The sequence below is a fragment of the Brachyhypopomus gauderio genome, chromosome 1 (genome assembly GCF_052324685.1).
Source record: "Brachyhypopomus gauderio isolate BG-103 chromosome 1, BGAUD_0.2, whole genome shotgun sequence".
NCBI lineage: Eukaryota > Metazoa > Chordata > Actinopteri > Gymnotiformes > Hypopomidae > Brachyhypopomus > Brachyhypopomus gauderio.
In genome coordinates, this window is record NC_135211.1 from 24,400,768 (window position 1) to 24,416,004 (window position 15,237).

Below are 15,237 nucleotides of genomic sequence, written 5' to 3' on the forward strand. Positions count from 1 at the left end.
TTCCTATAGAGCACTTTATTTTTCAATGCGCCTCTGAAAAAACGTCAGTACAACACAAAATAAAATCTAAGGTTGCTGTGCAGGAACAGTAATCCTATCTAAAAGTAGCAACTGGTAAAACGCACGACAATTTATGTAGCCAACCGTTGTCATAACACAATGCAAAACGAGAGGGAACAAATGCCAGTATAACAACTAAATAAAATCGCATAGGTTCACAAATCTATCCTAGGTTACTGTGCAGGAACAGTATATCGTCCACAGTCCCACGTTTGAGCTGCGTTCTGCGCTTTTAGATCACAAAACCAGCGGAGGAAAAATCTCTCACTCGCAGCGCTGGATGCGGGGATTGAGAGGACACTTCGGGCAGTTGTTGCCAGGTTGGGAAAATCATCTTGGTGTTTTTTCCTCCACAAAAGAACATCCAACGATTCATCCTTAGGTGGCCCGTATTTAACTTACCCGCCCGCATACCCACCCGTTAAATTGCGGTATGTGTAAAACCCACCCGTTTCAGCATCTATTTGCCTGTACCCGTACCCGACCCGGTGCAGGACTCTAGTTTGAGACTTGTGGACCTTTGTGGGTTTTGAGTTGGTGTTGTGAGAGGTGTGCATTGGTTAATTAGTTAGAGTTAGTGGTTAAAGTTCTGTTATAAAATAAATTAGATCAGCTATTATTTATTATTCGTATTATTATAGACTTTAAGCTAGTTGTAAGCTAGGTTACGGAAGAGGATTAGGGCCACTATAAAAAAAAAAATATATGGGACATTGGAAAAAAAAGGGCAGCCAGAATTCTGAGATTAAAGTCAGAATTCTGACTTTTTTCTCACAATTCTGACTTTAATCTCACAATTCTGACTTTATTCTCAGAATTCTGACTTTAATCTCACAATTCTGACTTTATTCTCAGAATTCTGACTTTAATCTCACAATTCTGACTTTAATCTCAGAATTCTGACTTTAATCTCACAATTCTGACTTTATTCTCAGAATTGTGACTTTTTTCTCGGAATTGTGGGTACTTGGAAGTCATCAGCTTAATGACAGAGACATATGCAGTTGGTGAACAAACCCGTGGACGGAAATGTCCGATTTAAACGAGTTTTTAAACTCCTCCGTGGGCGAGGAGTGCCAGAAGACAGCATTTCCATTATGGAAGAGCAGAAGGTGAGTAACAAAGACAGTTTGTCGGCTGGCACTTTTTTCTCAGCAAGTTACCGTTACTTGTTAGCATGTTTGTTAGCTTATAATGTTAGGCAAATAGGCAACGTCTCACATTACATCAAAGTTGGTCAATTGACGGGTTTTTGAATATTATTGTACTTCTTTTCAGTTTGAACTGAGTACGTTTACTACGGCAATTAAGCAGCACGTTATGAGCGCTAGCCACCTGCTAATATCAGTTTAAGACTGTTCAAGACTGAAATCACAATTTATACTAGGGTTGCCACCTGTCCCGGTTTTCCCGGGACTGTCTCGGATTTCCCGGTTTATCTCGGTTTTCCTTCTTTTTAATATTCAGTCCCGGCAAAAAAAAAATTATTTAATGGCCCGATTTTCACTAGGTTAGTTCCAACGACTATTTAGACTGTTTCTGCACACTTTAAATCTGTCTTTTTTTCTCGCTGTGTCCATTTTACACCCCCGGTAACAACTTACGTTCGCCAGTGTAGTGTAGTGCCTGTACATTTAGATGTTAATGGTCCAATGAAGGTACTTTAAAAACCAGGACATTTCCTCATTCAAAAAACAAAAAAAACAATCCGGGACAGGACGTGAAATACGGACATGTCCCAGGAAATACGGACGTTTGGTCACCCTACTTAAAGGTCATACTGTAGCTCCCTTATCCCATTATTGTATTTGTCCCAGAATACATGGTTTTCCTGTTAATTGGAGACACTGGCTGTGTTCGAAATAGCCTACTACATACTGGATACTGCATACTGCACTCAGTATATACTGGATACTGCATACTGGTCCTCGTAGTAGTATGCAGTACAGTTTCCAGTATGCGACAAAAGCAAAGCATACTACGGTGTCATGTGAGCATAGCGTTGCATGATGGGATGCAGTACACCACAAAGATAGCTCTGTTCGCGTACTAATATTTTGCGGAAGTAGTATGTCATCCGGGGATGTTTCGCGTACTGGAAAAATTATTTTTATTCGCATACTGCATACTGGATACTGATCTGGGGCCCAAGCAGTACGCCACTATGTAGTAGGCTATTTCGAACACAGCAACTGACACAGCTTGAGGTGACTGTTTGTTGTTATTTGGTGCTGTATAAATAAAATGTAATTTAATTGTTTTGCAACGTGAACTTTGAAGAAACTTATTTTCTTTCTTCTTCTCTGCAGATTGACAGTGCTGTCATAGCACTGATGGATGACGCAGCTCTTGCAAATTACATCCCTTCCTATGGAGACCGCATTGCCATCTTCAATTTCTGCAAAAGCAAGCAACCACTCTCACAAAGAAAACAAGGACTTTTGTGAAAGGCTGGACCCTGGAGTGACAGAAACGGTGCCTACAATGTCAGAGTTAGATGACTTAATTCGATTGTACTTCAGACTGTCTTTCAGTAACAAAGAAATACTTGCAATTTTAGCTCATAATAATCAGATACTTATAAGTATTCGTACCCTAAAGAGAATTTGTAAAAGACTAGGGCTCTTCAGAAGAAAGAATCAGACAGACCTGCAAGAAGTACTGGCCTTTGTTCAACAAGAGATCATGACCAGTGGCCAGATGCAAGGTTATCGTTGGCTACATCTTCGTGCAGTTCAACGTGGATTTGTTGTGTCACAAGATACCATAAGACGCATTATCAAATTGGTTGATCCACAAGGTGTGGAATTAAGACGAGCTCGACGCTTGAGAAGACGTCAGTACAGCTGCAGAGGACCAAATGCACTTTGGCACATGGATGGCTATGACAAATTAAAACCCTATGGCATTGCCATCAATGGTTGCATAGATGGTTTTAGCCGCTATGTTTTATGGCTGGAGGCCTATACCACAAACAGTGACCCTAAATTGGTTGCAAGTTACTTTTTGAAAACAGTTTCATGCATGAATGGATGTCCAGAGAGAGTACGTGCTGACAGGGGCACAGAAAATGGTTGTGTAGAACAAATGCAAATGTTTTTGCGTAGAAATCACACAGACAGTTTTGCAGGGCAGAGAAGTTTCTTATATGGAACAAGTACAGCCAACCAGCGCATTGAAGGATGGTGGGCTACCCTCCGCAAACAGAGTGCACAGTTCTGGATGAACTTATTTAAAACGTTTCAGGATGATGGTCACTTCACGGGAGACTTTTTGGACAAAAGTCTTATCCAGTTCTGCTTTCTTAATCTTGTTCAGGTAAAAGTGTCCTCATCCTCTGTAATGTCTCAGTTGTAGACATTGTATATTGTAAATCAATATAGTAGTGTTATTAGTAATTATAAAATCTTTCTTTGACATGGAAAATCTTTTTTTTTTCATTTAAAAGGATAAGTAGAAGCAAAATGGATAAATACCAATTAGACTAACTGCAACTTTCTCAGTACAGGTGCATGGAGCAAATTTGTTTTTTTCCCACATGGTTTAAATTGCTGGGGAATCTGGTTCCATGAAAATGTACAGCCCTCGTTTTGGGCAGAAAGCAGTGTTCTGAATTTGTGAAGTTATCATGAAAATAGTTTGTGGAATTACTGAACACCCAGAATAAATTGTTACACTTATTGGTGATTGCTGACTGGTGAAAGTGCTACTTTGTAGTTACTGCTTGTTTTTAGATTGATTAGAGGTCACTTGAATGAAAATTCTTGCTGTCTATTGATGACTTCATAAGCCTTAACTTTGGCAAGAGTTATTGGTACACAGTTTGTTTTATTCTTATATTCTGCGCTACTTTCTTTGTAGGATGAACTTGATGATGTCGTAAACACATGGAACTCGCACAAAATTCGACCAAGATCAAGTGGTGGTGCTGCACCGGGCCGGCCAGTCATGATGTTCTCATTCCCAGAGCTGCACAATGCTGAGGACAGACTGAAACCGATTCACCTGGAGGAGCTCACTGTTTGTATGGAAGAGTGCACTCCAAAAGGTCGATTTCCCTGTGATGAAACTGTCTTTGAACTTTGTTGTCTACTTATGGTAGAAAATGAATGGGAAGCCCCAGTAGACCCACTTGCTGCAGCTGACCTGTATATCAGGTTAAGAGAAGAAATACTCCACAGTATTTAAGAAATGGCACACATCCACTATTTACATGTGCAAATTTAAATAAAATGTTGGTTTGTCTTGATCATATGATTTAATAACTGTTGCCATGTATTACAAGTACCCTATTGTGTTGTGTTGCTGTTATTGTTGTTGTTTTGTTACGTCGTGTGCGTCCCTCAGGAGGGCGGAGCCCGTGATCCGTCTCACCTGAGGGTCGTTTGTTTGCCTATATATGTCTTGTCTTTGTACCAGTTGACCACTGGTCATTACATCCTTAATTTGGATTTATTGCACGGGTTTTTGGTTTGCGCACCTTCAATTAAACCATTCTTTTTCCCTGAGACTTGGCGTGATCGCTTCCTTTTTAGTCGCTCACCCTGCCCGTCACAAGTGTAAGACATTTTCCAGATAAATGCATTTTGGGTACAAGCAAACAGGCTTGCCATGTCATTCTTTTCATGTCATTCTGTGAATACTTTTTGTTAAATGTAAATTCAGAGTGCTTATAGCAGATCTGCCATTAGAAGAATAAAATAGCTCTGTTAATTGTGTTTCTGTTGTCACGTGTATTCCTATTGTTCCTGGCTAGCAACCCAGGCACCAGGACATTTTATCATTATATGTTTCTGTAAATCATAGATGCATGTACTCCACATTTTTGGGTCTAAACTACATAACATTTATATAAACACATCATTGTTAATATATCAAGCTGTTACATATTTTGGGCTTTTAGTAGAAATAAAATTAAGATTTTAATGAAGAACCATCACATTTTACCATCATCTTTGTACTGTAATGTTATTATAAGATTTTGGCTTTCATTAAATTAGTCGTTTCCATACTGATGCAGTATGAGCTGTCATGTACAAAGCTAATTAACTAACATGATTCATACAATTATAAGACATACAGCCGAAAGGTTAATTTTTATTCACGGTATACAAGCACCAATTTGACAGAACAGTGGCTGCAACGGTCACCAACATACCCTTTAATTTGGTATATAACTTTGGAAAATAATCAACTTCTTCAAGCAAAGCGCCATGTAAGACATAAGCAGTGAAGGCTCAAGGTCAGGTTATGGATATGGTTCAAATGGATACTGAACTTTATCAAAAGACTCAGAACTACAATATAAATGTAGTGGTAAAAGTAACATTTTATTGGAAATTGGAACATGCATACAATAAAAATGCCCAATATTTCCATAGGTAACAAGGACATTCTTTTTAGTCTTGAAACTAATACTAGAGAACATGGAAATTTTGTATAAGAATGACGTAAGAATGATGGCATAAGAATGAAAGAATAATCACAGCCCTTGGACACTGCACTGTATAGTGTCTGTGCAATGACAATCAGTAAATGTCTTCAAAACTCTTATTTATTTTGCAGCTTGCAACATTTTCTTGGATGAATGTTTAGAAACAACACACCATTTAAGAAAACAGTGGAAATGCATGAATATATTCTAAAAACATGTGCGTTCACAAATGTGTGCTTATGTGGTACTTGAGCATCCAACAGCAAATACCAACCTTTGATCTTTTAAACTAACAAGGGCATATAAAGCAAAATATCGCAAGCATGACTAATGCAAATGTGCAAAATTATGCACATTCCTGCAACTAGCAAAACAGTGTCTAACTGCCTATAATACAATAGAACATCAGGATAAATTTGTCTTAGTCCTTACAAAAGTATTTGGCTTTGCGCAAAATAGATAAATGTGATGTAAACTTTCACACAACTTAACAAAAAAAATCTTTCACTGGGTGCATTAAAGAAAATATGAAAGAACATTTTCTTTATATTGCATACATCTCTAATGAGCACAATTTTTGTTGTTGCTCAAGGTTTCTGTTATGCAACTAGAGAACTTGGATTAGGTGAAAATAGCTTTAGCTATGGTAACGGACAGTGTGCCAGTTCATTTTGTTTTGTGACTGTACTAGTTTATTGTGAAACTGGATAATAAAAGAGACTGGAAGATTTGTAGCCAAAACTGGGCTTCTGACACAAATATGGTAACTTCTTTCTAATTATAAAAGAACAAGAAGGAGTGTTTTGTATAGAGCTCAAATATGTATTCTTATCCTTTGCAGTTCTGCTCTAGTCTGCATAAATAGTTCAAACATAGTGAATTGCTGTTCCTGTGAGAGTCTATACAATGTCCATTACCCAGACATTGCTTTCCAGAACTGCATTAAATTCAGAACGGAAATCTGGGAAGTTTTCATAGCTGTCAGCTATTTGCAGAATCTTCCCACACGTGTGTGCAACTGGTCTTCTTGTAAACTCTGTCATAGCTTGAAACTCCACATAAATACTGTCTGTCACTACAAGATCTGATCCGGTGCAGAATCGCAGAAATTTCTGAAGTTTAATGTCATCCAACTCTCTGATGAATCGTTTCAGATGATTTACCACTTCCTTTTGCTTTGGTGTCAAATCAACAGAAAATTTCAGAAGTTGGCAGACTTTTTTTGAAGTTGGCTGCAGGTCCGAGAACAACTTTGTCAATGTCTCTGGAGTGAGGGCAAGGTGGTGATGGGTGATTTCCCTCCAACAGTCAATAACAAACATTGGTTTTTGGACAAGCTCTTTATGTGCTATTTCATCAAGGATTGTTGGAAGAGTCTCAGCGGTGATTCTTTTCCTACAGCCATAATTGTCAAGAACTTCCACAAGATCATCCATGTCAACTGCAGTGAAATCACTTACTGCTTGCACCAAAACTTCACATTCTTGGCTGCTCACAAACTGCAGAAAATGCACTTTAAGATCACTGTAAACACAGTTGAAAAGCACTTGTTCAAGAAAAGGGATAGCAAGTTTGGTTGGAAAATACTGACAGTCTTGGTAACCTTTCAGAAGTATTCTGCCAGTTGCCATCCATTTTTCAGCAGAAAAATCATGGCGAATGAATGGCACTTTAACTGTTGCACCAAGGGTGCATCGCTCATAGAATTCTTGCCAGAAGCAGCTGAGTACATCTCTCAGTACCCCTGATCCTCTACCTGCTTCTTCTGTATTGTCTGGAAGTATGCGTTTCACATTCAGTGTTTTGGTCAAAATCTCTGCATCACAGAAAGCAGTAATCATGTCATGTAAAATGTTAGCATGATGTACAATGATTGTTATTACATCCTCTGGATTAGCTGGACTGAGGGGTACAAGAAAACCTTCATAGATTAATGTGTCATCTGTACCTTCTTCAGCATCAAAAGTGGGACCAAAGGTTATCTCTGAATCATCTGAAATTTCTAAAGGATGGTCGTCTCCATGAAAATTACCTAAGACTTCTGCCACTTCTGTTGGATTAATTTCACTGCCACTGCTTGCAGAGACAAACATCACTTCAGATGTCTCACTGGCCTCTTCTTCAAGATATTTTGGCTTTGTTGCAATGTAGAAGCGTAACATTGTCAGCCTTGCTGCTTCATACATATCACCAATAGACTGGCAAGTGTCATCAGTGAGGTGGTTCTGTTTAAAGTCCCAGACCTCAAACTCAAAATCAGTTTCACATCCTTTAGGAGACACTCCATCAGGAAAAAAAAAATTCTTTCCTTGCTGAAGAATATCCTTCAATCCTGCATCAGTGGCCATTTGAATTTTTCTGGTGCCACCTCCCTGTTTTGCCCTCACCTGTTTGGTTATTTTTCCATCATGATGTATCCATCCTATTTCAACATTTCTTGATGTCTTTTGCTTCTTTGTCTGTCTTGTTCGTGTGTCTGCATGTGAAGTGTTCTCCTTGGGACCTTCCTTTCTGTTTTGCATTTTTTCACGAAGTTTTTGTAAAAGTCCTTGTTTTCTTTGTGAGAGTGGTTGCTTGCTTTTGCAGAAATTGAAGATGGCAATGCGGTCTCCATAGGAAGGGATGTAATTTGCAAGAGCTGCGTCATCCATCAGTGCTATGACAGCACTGTCAATCTGCAGAGAAGAAGAAAGAAAATAAGTTTCTTCAAAGTTCACGTTGCAAAACAATTAAATTACATTTTATTTATACAGCACCAAATAACAACAAACAGTCACCTCAAGCTGTGTCAGTTGCTGTGTTCGAAATAGCCTACTACATAGTGGCGTACTGCTTGGGCCCCAGATCAGTATCCAGTATGCAGTATGCGAATAAAAATAATTTTTCCAGTACGCGAAACATCCCCGGATGACATACTACTTCCGCAAAATATTAGTACGCGAACAGAGCTATCTTTGTGGTGTACTGCATCCCATCATGCAACGCTATGCTCACATGACACCGTAGTATGCTTTGCTTTTGTCGCATACTGGAAACTGTACTGCATACTACTACGAGGACCAGTATGCAGTATCCAGTATATACTGAGTGCAGTATGCAGTATCCAGTATGTAGTAGGCTATTTCGAACACAGCCAGTGTCTCCAATTAACAGGAAAACCATGTATTCTGGGACAAATACAATAATGGGATAAGGGAGCTACAGTATGACCTTTAAGTAGGGTGACCAAACGTCCGTATTTCCTGGGACATGTCCGTATTTCACGTCCTGTCCCGGATTGTTTTTTTTGTTTTTTGAATGAGGAAATGTCCTGGTTTTTAAAGTACCTTCATTGGACCATTAACATCTAAATGTACAGGCACTACACTACACTGGCGAACGTAAGTTGTTACCGGGGGTGTAAAATGGACACAGCGAGAAAAAAAGACAGATTTAAAGTGTGCAGAAACAGTCTAAATAGTCGTTGGAACTAACCTAGTGAAAATCGGGCCATTAAATAATTTTTTTTTTGCCGGGACTGAATATTAAAAAGAAGGAAAACCGAGATAAACCGGGAAATCCGAGACAGTCCCGGGAAAACCGGGACAGGTGGCAACCCTAGTATAAATTGTGATTTCAGTCTTGAACAGTCTTAAACTGATATTAGCAGGTGGCTAGCGCTCATAACGTGCTGCTTAATTGCCGTAGTAAACGTACTCAGTTCAAACTGAAAAGAAGTACAATAATATTCAAAAACCCGTCAATTGACCAACTTTGATGTAATGTGAGACGTTGCCTATTTGCCTAACATTATAAGCTAACAAACATGCTAACAAGTAACGGTAACTTGCTGAGAAAAAAGTGCCAGCCGACAAACTGTCTTTGTTACTCACCTTCTGCTCTTCCATAATGGAAATGCTGTCTTCTGGCACTCCTCGCCCACGGAGGAGTTTAAAAACTCGTTTAAATCGGACATTTCCGTCCACGGGTTTGTTCACCAACTGCATATGTCTCTGTCATTAAGCTGATGACTTCCAAGTACCCACAATTCCGAGAAAAAAGTCACAATTCTGAGAATAAAGTCAGAATTGTGAGATTAAAGTCAGAATTCTGAGATTAAAGTCAGAATTGTGAGATTAAAGTCAGAATTCTGAGAATAAAGTCAGAATTGTGAGATTAAAGTCAGAATTCTGAGAATAAAGTCAGAATTGTGAGATTAAAGTCAGAATTGTGAGAAAAAAGTCAGAATTGTGAGATTAAAGTCAGAATTCTGAGAATAAAGTCAGAATTGTGAGATTAAAGTCAGAATTCTGAGAATAAAGTCAGAATTGTGAGATTAAAGTCAGAATTCTGAGATTAAAGTCAGAATTGTGAGATTAAAGTCAGAATTCTGAGAATAAAGTCAGAATTGTGAGATTAAAGTCAGAATTCTGAGAATAAAGTCAGAATTGTGAGATTAAAGTCAGAATTGTGAGAAAAAAGTCAGAATTCTGACTTTAATCTCAGAATTCTGGCTGCCCTTTTTTTTCCAATGTCCCATATATTTTTTTTTTTATAGTGGCCCTAATCCTCTTCCGTACTAGGTAGACTTCTAAGGCGTCTAAGAAAAGGAATCGACTCAACCCCAACACTGTTAAAAAGCTTCTTTAAAAAAAATAAAAATAAGTAATTTATATTTGTTCCATCTGTTGCAGTATCCTGTCTTTCAGTTCCATAAGCACTCTTGTACTCCCAGTTCCACAAACATTTATTTTAAGTATTTATTTTACTTGTTCAACATCACATAACTCAAATAATAATATTTCCATGTAAAAACGCACTTTTATATTCATTGGGACGTGGCAAAAATATTTTATTTTATACACAAGACATTCTAGTTTTCTCTGACTCAGAATTAATTGAGTCTGTCATATATCCTTTTGCACAGCAGGTGTCACTAGTGAGAACGAGTCAGCGAGGCTTCGGGTAATGAACCTTTTGGTGAACCTTTTAGATGGAAAGCCCCATTGGTTCATGAAGCCTCGTTTTGCCATCACTAGCTGATACGCGTGTACCTCACAGGTTTTCAGCGATAAATGTAGCCACACTCGTCAATTGGCTGTCGCTACTTCCGTGATGGTAGCATGCTGCCCAGCAGACACCTATGATTTAAAAGTTATTGCAATTTACTGACATTGCCGTTGTTGCTGAACAGCGGAAAAGCAGGCGTGAAAACCGGCTTCGTATGTTTGTGTTGGTGCGCATGACCGTATGTGTCCCACCCCACCCACCTAGAGGATCATTACAACCACAACATCCCAACCCGGAAGGGCACAATCCCTCAACTTCTCCAGTATTCCTACTGAAGTGCGTCTGTAGGTACGACTGCTAGCGTTATGTTTTTTAATGCATGTTGGAACTTTTTTTTTTTTATCATTTTGCTTTTGAATGCGTTTCTTAGATTTTATACATATCCTAAGCTCGATATTCAGTTTCTTTCGAGGTGGTATTGGCGTGCCGTTAGCCTTCCAAAATTATTGCAACGTTCAAATAGCTATTCCAAAGAAGGCCGTAGGTTTGCCTCGATGAACCGTGACATGTTTGTGATTTTATTTGGATCGAAAAGTTTGCTTTTCATAATGTTCACCTTAGCCTGTAATACCCCATGTGCGCTATAGTGTAGTTGGTATATCCACGACAAGGATAATGATTGTGCCGGGAAAGTTGGATAATGGTGTTAATCGCAAAATAATTTTCATAATATTATAGATCTCAGTATTTCAATGTGCGTGGTTGTCCTTAGACTTAAAAAATGACAGAAAGATACTTTTGCGAATTGGGGATCATCGTCAAAGTGGCATGGAGGACACCAAATGTAAAAACAAACATTTATGAATTATTTAAATGCGTGACTTGCAACACTAAAACCTAAAAGTTCTGCACGACTGTATAATACTGGACAGACGTCGGATTGTCAATTGTACACTTATTCCATTTCAGGTTTTTCACCTGGATACCATTTCGAAGCATATCATACACATTTGAACTGCGTAACTACTTAGAATGCAGACCTGACAAATTATCAGGAAATTATATCTGGACATTTGTGAATTCCATCAGAAGTTAGGATTGCATTGCTATTGAAATTCAAAATGGGAAAAAAATATAAGTATAATTTGGGAACTGCATTACTTTCAAAATGCGCCATTACTGCCACTTAACTGGACTACATAACGTGATTGAAACACAACCCGAAACGATGTTATATAAAGCGTGTATTTCATTACATCCAACCGTCAAAGGTTGTGTATCATTATTTCCAGCTGCACCATTTACAGTTTATTTTTTTATCTGTCTATTTTTATCTTATATTTCTTTATTTTATAATGCGAGTTGAATGCAACTGAAAATCATAGATATTGCATTACATCCAGTTCCCATGGATAAATGTCTGCATGTTTGTCACATTTCTGTTTAGTTTAGTGTGTAGTATATAGTGAGCATCAAATGTCACTGAAGTACAGAATTTTAAGGTAATGTCAAATATGTGCATCGGCGCGACAATCCGGACAATTTCGGCTAATTACTGCAACCTTGTAGAACCTTTAAATATCGTTATGAAATTGGGTACTTAAAGTCGCCAAATGTGCTGCAAATATCAAACTAAGTACGTCAGCGTTTTTTCCTTCTGGTGTGCTTAATTAAATGTCAGGAATAGTATGTATTACTTTTAGTATAGTATGTATTATTTTTTTTTCTTCACCTCCTCATTTTTTAAATATATTTTCATTACCTGTTGGTATGTTTCTTTCTCAGGTGTGTAGCTTAATCAGCTTCTTTTAATCAGCTACCTGTTCAAAGGGAAAGAGCATGTGGCCAAACCAAGGTGTGTTTCCAGAGGGTAATTCATTTAGTCCATTCATCTCTTGCCTTCATTATAATATAAATTTGCTTCACCAACCTGCGTTTATGTTTGCAATTATTTACAGGCCCTCCAAATCCTCTCCCTCCTGGTGCTACTCATCCAGTTTTACCAAACACAGGCTACCCCAGTCAGAATCCTGTCTACCCACCTGGCATGAATCCTCCCATGCCTCCAACTACTATGCCATACATGACTGGAGGCCAGAACCCGTATCCCATGGGTCCTGCTGGGCCGTATGCCTCTCAGCCTGGAGCGGTGTATCCTGGTGCCTATCCACAGCCGGGCGGTTGCCATCCCATGCCAGGAGTTCCAGGGCCAGTTTGTGGACCAGGAATGGTTGTTGGTGACCACAAAAAGCATAAGAAAATGAAGAAGGCGAATAAGAAGGCCCATAAAGCTCACAAGGCACACATGAAACACATGAAACATGGCAAGGTAAGAGGTGTCACAGTGGGTGACTTGGACTTTGAGTTGATGATTGTGCTGTTTTTGTGGGTTGGGTTGTGGTCACTGATCTATGTCAGTGATTGTGGTCCAACCACACTTGATTGTGGTCAGTTATTAATTGCAAAAATTATTAATTGTTATGCAGCTAAAATTTATTTATTTTGAATTATAAAATGAAGGTTATATATGTATAGCTTATGTAGAAGAGTTTTGTGCAATCTGGAAAGTGCAAAAGTCAGCAAATACAAATAGGATTTATTCCTGAATGTTGTAGTGCAGGGGGGAACAGGATGCAGGAGATGTCTGTCCTAGTGGCCACTCTGCCTTGAACTCAGCTAAATGACTGTGTCTTGGCCTTGGCATTAATAGAACTCCTTGATGGGTTTATAATATTCCAGATAGTACATTAATGGATAAAATCTTATTCTGACGGTCCTTGATTAGTTCAGCTGGACACATCACAGTTCATATTATGGAGCATATCCAAGGTTTAGTCATTTATTTTGGGGATCATTCAGAAAGACTGTATGTTAGTGCCGGTGTTGTTCTGCTGTCCAGTGATTTGACTTGAAACTGTTTTCTTCCACTGTAGCATTCTTCCAGCAGCAGCAGCAGTAGCAGTGACTCTGACTGAAGACAAAAGCCCACGCGCACACACACACACACACACACACACACACACACACACACACACACTTACTAATGATGCACCAATTAGGGCTCTAAGTTAGGACATCCTGCCTTAACTCCTTAAACATATATCTTGTCTGCCACATCTGCAATCATGAACATTATCTAAAAAATTATTTATTAATTGCATTAATTACTTTCACATCTCTCACATTTCTGGAACATTCTACATTTCCTTAAAATTAAAAGATTTGTGATTTCTAAAATTCTAAAATGACATTACTTGGTTCAATATATGTAATTAAATCTGAGATACTTGATTTTTGATATTAGCAAAGTTCTAAAATAGATTTTTAGAATAGCGTCCTTGTGTTTGTTTCTAATTGTTTTCCCCTTGGTTATATTTGACAATGTGTCTGTTTTATATTTAGAAAAGAAAATAAAAATATGGTGTTATTAATATATATCATTAACAATGTTTCAATGAGTGTGTATTATACATGAATGTGATGCTAGAATATTTATGCTTGCAATATACAGTAACCAGGAATCACTTGAATTACAATATTCAGCAAGCTAAAAATATATAAAGTGATACTGTGGTTAGTCGCAGTATAAATACCTCCACCAATGTACAGAAGCATTCTAATTTAATTCTATTGCACCTGTTCACTTTAGCATTGTCACTGATTGAAAACGCATTGGGGGATTGGGTTCATGTGCGCATGTCAATTGTCAACCGCGGACAATCGCTAATAGCAGCAAAAACATAAACGATGCAGCGCTTTGGTGCATGGCAATATAGTGAGCTGTTTTTAAAACAAGCCCGCGGGCGACTCATAACGTCCCCGCGGGCACCACGTTGGTGACCCCTGATTTAGGGGATCTGCTCTTTGGAGAATAAATTGGTTAATTTAAGGACTACAAAGCAATTTGATTCTTAATTTACTGCGCTTCATAGAAAACATTAAAACAACTAATAACTTTCATAAATATTGTTTGCAACTTGTAAGATGGAGCTCCCATATCGGCCCACTTTTGATATTGTACACTACATTGGACACTGGGTGGCAATATTGTACATTTCAACATGAAGAATTAGCGGTCTTTTGAAAAGTAGTAGAAGGATTAATACAGAGCTGTGCGAACAGCTACTTTCTGTTACTTGCTGAAATGTTTACTTCTTTAAACTATAGGTGTACTTTAAGATGTTGAGTGTCGACCTTGCTATAAAAATGTCATGTCGACTAACATTTTTGTCATTTGTAACAGCTGCTGACATTTTGAAGGTGGAATTATTGGTTATTTACAATTATTGGTTTATTTTACAATTATTGAACAGTTCTATAACATTTACACAAACGTAAATGTTTACGTTTAAGATAAGGTTTAAAAATTGCCCATGATTCCAATCTTAAAGTTGAATATACACAAAGCTCACATGGTGTCATCGTTCATACATCGGCAGTTCATATTCCCTGAAATTGTTTAAAATAGGCAAAATATATTGTTTCCTGTGAAATAGTGACAATTTCAAACTTTAAAAAAAAAATTGTAATCAAATTGTGCATTTAGACCCTAATAAAACATTGCTTATTTTGTGTTAACTTCATTCCCGTCTGGTTGTATTTAATAACTTCAATCTGTGGTTGCTTCATTGCACTAATTTCGAATCCGTTTGTGTGTGAGAAATTGGCAATTTTAATATTTTCTTAATCTAAAACAAGTACGAATCGTTAAGCAGGGCTCACCAAACGAGTGTCGGGTGAAGGGTCAAAGTTCA

The 15,237-nt window shown here is 38.1% G+C and overlaps 1 long non-coding RNA gene across 1 annotated transcript; it reads left to right on the top strand.

Annotated features, from left to right (window-relative positions):
- The first annotated feature begins 819 nt into the window (after positions 1 to 819).
- On the top strand, positions 820 to 4,938 carry LOC143527066 (uncharacterized). The gene is made up of 3 exons (XR_013134023.1): positions 820 to 1,172; positions 2,370 to 3,378; positions 3,922 to 4,938. It is a non-coding gene; the product is annotated as an uncharacterized LOC143527066 (long non-coding RNA).
- Positions 4,939 to 15,237: the final 10,299 nt, after the last annotated feature.